Source organism: Rhincodon typus, chromosome 15 (genome assembly GCF_021869965.1).
Source record: "Rhincodon typus isolate 14 chromosome 15, sRhiTyp1.1, whole genome shotgun sequence".
NCBI lineage: Eukaryota > Metazoa > Chordata > Chondrichthyes > Orectolobiformes > Rhincodontidae > Rhincodon > Rhincodon typus.
Genome location: NC_063346.1, coordinates 54,529,972 through 54,537,669, shown reverse-complemented (window position 1 = coordinate 54,537,669; position 7,698 = coordinate 54,529,972).

Sequence of the window (7,698 nt, the reverse complement as noted above, 5' to 3'; positions counted from 1 at the left end):
CTGCCAAGAATCTTTCCATTTGGTCTGTATTCTGCTTTCAAGTTTGTCCTTCCAAAATGAATCATCTCACACTCTTCAGGGTTAGACTCTATCTGCCACTTTTCAGACTAGCTCTGCAATCTATCCAGGTCCCTTTGTAACCTCGAACGGCCCTCTGCACTATCCACAATTCGACCCACCTTTGTATCGTCCGCGAACTTACTAATCCACCCTTCCACTCCTATATCCAAGTCATTTATAAAAATCACAAATAGAAGAGGACCCAGAACAGATCCTTGTGTTACACCACTCGTAACTGAGCACCATGTTGAACATTTTCCGTCCACTACCACCCTTTGTCTTCTAAGGATCAGCCAATTCTGAATCCAATCTGCCACATTTCCCCCTATCCCATGCCTCCTTATTTTCTGCATGAGCCTACCATGGGGAACCTTATCAAACGCCTTACTTAAATCCATGTATACCACATTCACTGCTCTACCTTCATTCACATGTTTGGTCACCTCTTCAATGAATTCAATAAGGTTTGTGAGACATGATCTACCCCCTCACAAATCCATGCTGACTATCTGGGATCAAACTGTTCCCATCTAAGTGATGATAAATCCTATCTCTCAGAGCCCTTTCCAATAATTTGCCCACCACTGAAGTAAGAATAACTGGCTTGTAATTTCTGGGGTGATCTTATTCCCTTTTTTGAACAAGGGAATGACGTTTGCCACTCTCCAATCTTCTGGCACTATACCCATGGACAGTGAGGACGAAAAGATCATTGCCAAAGGCCCTGCGATCCCTTCCCTCGCTTCCCATTGAATCCTTGGATAAATCCCATCAGGCCCGGGGGACTTATCTGTCTTCAAGTTCCTCAAAACTCCTAATACATCTTCCTTACTAACATCGACCTCCTCTAGCCAGCAGCCTGTTTCACACTGTCCTCCCCTACACCTAGATCCCTCTCAGTTGTGAATACTGAAGAAAAATATTCATTAAGGACCTCTCCTATTTCTTTAGGCTCTGTGCACGAATTCCCTTTACAATTCTTGATTGGCCCTACCCTTAGTCTTATTCCTCACGTACGTGTAAAAAGCCTTGGAATTTTCCTCGATCCTATCTGCCAAGGTTTTCTCATGCCCCCTTATATCTCTCCTAAGCCCTTTCTTCAGCTCCTTCCTGGCTAACTTGTATCCCTCTACAGCATTTTCCGATCCTTGTTTCCTAAACCTTCTATAAGCATCCTTCTTTCTCTTAACTAGTCGTTCGACCTCTCTCGAGAACCAAGGCTCCCTCACTCGACCTCATCTTCCCTGCCTGCTAGGGACAAACATAGCGATCACACGCAGTATGCATTCCTTAAACAATCTCCACATTTCTATAGTGCTCTTCCCTTACAGCATCTGTTCCCATTTTATGTTACCCAGTTCTTGCCTAACAGAATCATAATTACCCTTCCCTCAGTTATAAACCTTACCCTGCTGTATGTACCTATCCTTTTCCATGACTATTGTAAAAGTAACAGAGCTATGATCGCTACAGCCAAAATGCTCTCCTACCAACAGGTCTAACACTTGGCCCGGTTCATTGCCAAGCACCAAATCCAAAGTGGCCTCTCCTCGTGTTGGCCTATCTACATACTGTGTGAGGAATCCTTCCTGAACACACTGGCAAAATCTGCTCCATCTAAACTATTACAACTAAAAAGTTTCCAATCAATATTTGGAAAGTTGAAGTCACCTTCAACTACAACCCTGTGACTTCTGCACCATCTCTGTTGATGATGCTATCTTCCGCAGGAGTGTCAGAAATATCCAACAATTTTGTCAATTTACAATTCCCTACCAATGTGTTTGACAGGGGCCTTAGCTGGTACCAACCAATTTCGTGCACTTCTGATCTTAATATTTTTCTTCTGTCCCACAAAACCGATAGAGTCTCCTGATCCTCATAATCCACTCCACCTGCATATGCATTCAAAGGATTTTAGCCTCCATTTCCGCCATCTCCAGCCATCAGACACGCATTCCCCACTGCTCCCATGTCAGCATTTGGCAGCGGGCACTTACTGCAAGACAAATTGTGCCATTTCAGTACCAACACCTGGCCACACACCTCTGGCACCTTCACATGCAATTGCAAAAAAAAAGCAAAACCTTCCCAGACATAGTAGGAACTGCAGATGCTGGCCCCAAACGTCAGCTTTCCTGCTCCTATGATGCTGCTTGGCCTGCTGTGTTTATCCAGCTCTACACCTTGTTATCTCAAAACCTTCCCATTTGTTTCCTCCCTCCTCAGTATCCAAGCCTTCAGATACACCTTCAAAGTGAAACAGCCATTTACCTGCACTTCACTGAATTTAGTCTACTGTATTCGCTTCTGACAATGGGGTCTCTCTCTTCCTTTTCTGCTTGGGAACACTGCAGCCTTCAGGACTCAACATCAAGTTCGATAATTTTAGGATCTGAAATCTTTCTTCAACATTCTTTTCTCACCCAACGCCCCAGCACTAATATGACACGGACTGCTTTCAACATAGCTAACAGATTTTAACGCACTTATGGTCCCCTTATCTCTCAGGGATCTATTTCTGCCTTTTCACGCTTTTCACCCACCACCCCTCTCCTCATCCCCAGACGTCAGCAAATAATCCACCTTTTTCATGGCTACGGTCAGTTCTGAACAAAGGCACTGGCCTCAAAACATTAACTCTGCTTTCTCTGCACAGATGCTGCTGTGTGTTTCCAGCAATTTCTGCTTTTGTTTCAGATTTCCAGTATCTACATTTCTTTGCTTCATTTTAGGTCTCTGTTGTAACTGTTCTGCTCTTTGTCAACACTTGCATTCATGCACAACACAATGAACGGAGAACAATAAATCATATAATCTGAATTAGAAATAACTCATTTACAACATCAACTTGTTTCAGATCGTGGCTTTCAGGATCTCTGCTATCTCAGGCGGTTCAGTTCTTGGAGGAGATTACAGGGAGAGAAAGAAGAACAACAGTGAAGATCAAGACATTGGTAATTGGAACAAATGTAGGCCAGTGATGATTGGCCAAATTGCTGAGATTCAGGATTTGTTTTTGGATGTGGGAGCTGCTGGCAGTGTTAGAATTGTTTACCCATCTCTAATTGATCATGAACTGGGAAATTTGGTCAGAAATTTCAAAATACAGTTAAGAATTATTGTACCCTTACTGCTTCGTTTTTTTGCGTTGCGTAAATGTCCGGACAGTTAAATATGGCCGATCTACTTCCCAAAAACGATATTGAATAGTGCTGATGCTATTGTCGTGGATATGATTTCTTTCAATACAGGACATTGTTGAACCAAATACTTTTTTTAAAGTAAGTAAAATTTGTTTGGTAGTCTTCATTACTGGGACTACATTTCAAATCAATACTTGTGAAATGTATTCAGAACTGACCAGCTGCCATGGAAAGATTTGAATGCGTGTCGTAGAAGCATTCGTTTGCATATTTTGATTTCAAATTCATATCATGGCTTTAAATACCACAGAATCATACAAGTTCGGAGCCATTAAAGTACAGAAGATAATGGTGTCATTCATGATTCGTTGTAGAGCAAATAATATAGCTCGACTCACCTTCTCCTTGAAGTTATGCACTTTCTAAAATCTTTTTAGATTATTAACTTATTCTGGTCGAAGACGCTGATTGAATCTGCCTTCACCACAGGTGGAAACAAAAATAATCATTTTCTGAGTAAAAGCTTCTTTATTTTCATACTTCCATTGCTTCCTTTGCCTAAATCAGTACATCAGTGCACCAGCATCTTGATCTTACCGCCAAGGATAGTATTTTGTCATTGCGACCCTGACTGGTTGCATAGTCATTTTGAATAACACTGTCAAATTGCTGATTTTATTGTTTCTTCTCCGGGAAGAAAAATCCTAGCTTCTCCAATGTGTCAACGAATTGAAGTTTCTCATCATGAATAGCATTCTTATTCATCATTTCTATTCCTCCTCTAATACCTGCACGGCTTATTGAAGATTGGTGTATAGGGGCTACAAAATACATTTAGTTCTGGCAATCCCACTTATTACTCAACTGTACGTACAATTTTTATAAAGTCCAGGATCCTGAGTGAGTTAATTTTTTGAGTCTTCAAATTAAACTATTGCCTTCAAAGACTTGTACACAAATATGCATGGTGGGTGTCCTTCTGCTTATGTGACTCTATAGAACCATTTTTATCATCTTTTGAATTGTTTTTGTGCCAAAATAAATAAAGTCACACTTCTCTGCATTACTTTCAACTCTCGCTTGTTTCTTCACTGCTGTAATCCATGCATGCCCTTTTCAAAATTAACATTATTCTTCTCACAGTTCACAATACTTACAAGTTCTGTATCAGTTGTCACTTTGAAATTGCGCCTTGACCGCACCACCCTCTTACAGCCTACACCCCCTATCACCTACATCCTCCCTCCCCACACCACCGCCCACACCCATGGCTATTATATAGGAATACTTCATAGGAAAAGTATGAGCACTCACATCCACTTCTGAGGAAATATGTTATGTACTACGTTCAAGTATTAAAAACAATTGTTCGTCACATAATTCTATATTCATTTTAGTGGGCATTGTTCTGTTTTATTCAATGAGGTTTAACATTGCGCACAAGCTCGCTGTATGGCACTTTATCAAGCTCCTTTTGGTAGCCTATGCATACCACAGTAACCTTATTGTCATTTTCAATCTTCTTGAGCACCTCAAAAAGAATTCCCTTCAATAAATACATGCTATTTTTTCTAAAATAATCTATATATTCACAAGTAGTTGTTATGTCTATCCATAATTATCATTTTTAATAGCATCCACACCATCTAGATAAAACGAAGAGACAACAACCAAGATTAAATCAGTCAACATTTTTGAGCAGGGATAGTTTGAATTATGCCAATCCTCCTGTTCACTTGCAGAAACTCTATACCTGAGAAGGTTGTTAAATTATGTCAATAGCTCCCCAATTCCATGTGTTGTTCACATGTGAATGTTTGTATGCACCCATCTGGTCCCTCTGTTGATGTATCTTTAATGCAAAGAGTCTTGTGAGAATGTCTGTTTTATCAATATCTAACCCAAAAGTCTGTCAAAACATCCACTATAACTTTATAGCATTTTGGCAAGTGAAAAATGCTCCTTCAGTCAATCACCCATGTTCTCTACTTTCTTTCACAAGCGTTTTATTAGCCCTACCATTATCTTTAACAACAATTCTCTGAGAAAATAGTCTCCACCTCTATTCTTCCTCATACTTTCCAACATTGCGTTCGATCTGCCACTTCTTTGCTCACTCTCCTAGCTTGTACAAATAGTTCTGCAGCCTCGCCAATTCTTCAATGCATCCTTTGTCTGCACATATTTTGTACTATCTGCAAATTTAGCATAAATGTCCTCAGTTACTTCGTCCAGATCATTCAAGTATAACCTGAATGGTTGCGGCCTGAAAACTGACCCTTGCGGATTTCCATCATTCAACCACTGCCAACCTGAAAAGGACACCTTAGATGCTACGCACTGCCTTCTTCCAGTCTTCCAACCCTCAATCCATGCCAGCAGTTTTCCCCTAATACCATGGGCTCTTATCTTATTTTCTTGTGCGGCACCTTGACAAAGGCCTTCTGGAATTCCAAATAGATCATGGCTGCTTGCTCTCCTTTGTCTAACTTGCTTGATTCATCCTCAAAGAATTCTGACAGATTTGTCAGGCATTACCTCCCGAAACTAAACATGTGGTTACATAGCCCAGTTTTTCCATGCATTTCCAAGTACCCTAAAATCTCATTCTTAGCAATGGTCTCTGAAATTTTATCAGTGGCTGAGGTCAGGAGAACTGCCTTACAATTTTCTATATATTGGTTCCTTTCCTTCTTAAACAGGAATGTTATATTAACCATTTTCCAGTACTCTGGGATTCTCCCTGTCTCCAGTGATTCCTGAAATATCACCATGAATGCCTACAACATCTTCCTCAGCTATCTCCTTCAGAGCTCTCGTGTGACGTCCATTCACCTGCAGACCTTTCAGCTTCATCAGTACCTTCTCTTGAGTGATTTCCACTGCACTTACCTCTGGGCACGACTGTCTTAAAGATCTGGTATGTAACTGCTGTCTTCCACACTGAAAACTGATGCAAAGTACCTATTCAGTTCCTCTGCTATTTCTTTATTCCCGTTACTACTTCTCCAGCCTAAATTTCCAGCGGCCCAATGTTCACTCTTGCCTCTCACTTAACTTTTACATACCTAAAAACGAATCAACCGTCATTAATAATACTAGATAGCTAACACTTATATTTCATCCTCACAAGAACCTCACCACCTCACCTCCCCCCACCGCCCCAACTGCTTTTTAATTTGTCTTCTGTTGGTTTCTAAATGCTTCCCAATCCTTTGACATCCCACTCACCTTTCACACATTGCATGCTTTTTCTTTTGATTTTATGTTGTCTTTGTTTTCCTTTGTCAACAATTGGTGCATCGCCCTTGACTTAATATGTTTCTTCCTCTTTGTTATGAATTTCTGCAATGCCTCCAGAAACACTTTCAGAAATTCCTGCTGTTGATGTTCAACCGTGTTCCCTGCTAACTTCCCCTTCCAATCAACTCTTATTAAACTCCTCCCTCTTGTCTTTGAAGTTATATTTACTTATTTGTAATACAGTTACATGTGATTCCAGCTTCTCCCTTTCAAACTACAGAGTGAGTTCTATGACATTGTGGTCACTTCCCCGTTCACGTAAAGCTCTCTAATCAAACTTACCTCATTATACACCACCAAGTCCAGACCTGGTTGTCACCGCTTACATTCTGTCATAAGCTGCTCCAAAAAAAAATCGTAGACATTCCACAAATGCATTTCTTGAGATCTGCTACTAATCTGATTTTCCCAGTCCACCTGCATGTTAAAAGTGCCTCTTGATTATTGTGGTAGTGTCTTTCTTGCATGAATTTTCTGAGTCCTGATTTACTTTCTGCTCTACATTGTGATTAATGCTAGGAGACATCTGCATTTCTCGAATCAGGGTTTTTTCTTTCCCCTTTGCAGTTGCTTAACTCTACCCTCGTAAATTCTATGCCTACTGATCTTATATCTCTTCTTGCTATCGATTTAACCTCATTTTTCACTTAGAAGACCCCCTCTGCCAAGGTGTATGTCTTTTGAAAGGATGTGTATCCTTGGAAATCTAGTTACCAGCCCTAATACACTCTCTGTGAATTCAACAACATCGTACTCACCAAATTCAATCTGTAATACAAGCACATTTACCTTGTCCATGTTTTTGTCCACTCACCTAATGCATCTACAACTGAAGGATCTGCAAATTTCTTATATCTTGTTCACAAGAATTCTACTGCAGTTGTTCAAGAAGACAGCTCAGTGCCATATTCACCAGGGCAAATCTGGTTGTTGAAAAAGTGCTCACCCACTCATTGAATCCTACATACTATCAATGGGCCTTCGAAACTCTGCCAATTGCACTTGAGATTCAACCACTTTTCATTGTGGGGGATTACAAAATGAGCAAAGACTTTTTTTCAATCAGCAGATGCAGGAAACCAAACGTCATCGCCAAGCACTTCAAGCAAAACTGACCGCAGACTATTTATAACAATCTCAAATGTACAGTCACTGCAGAAAATGAACAGTTGAACCAGTTCCTCAGAAT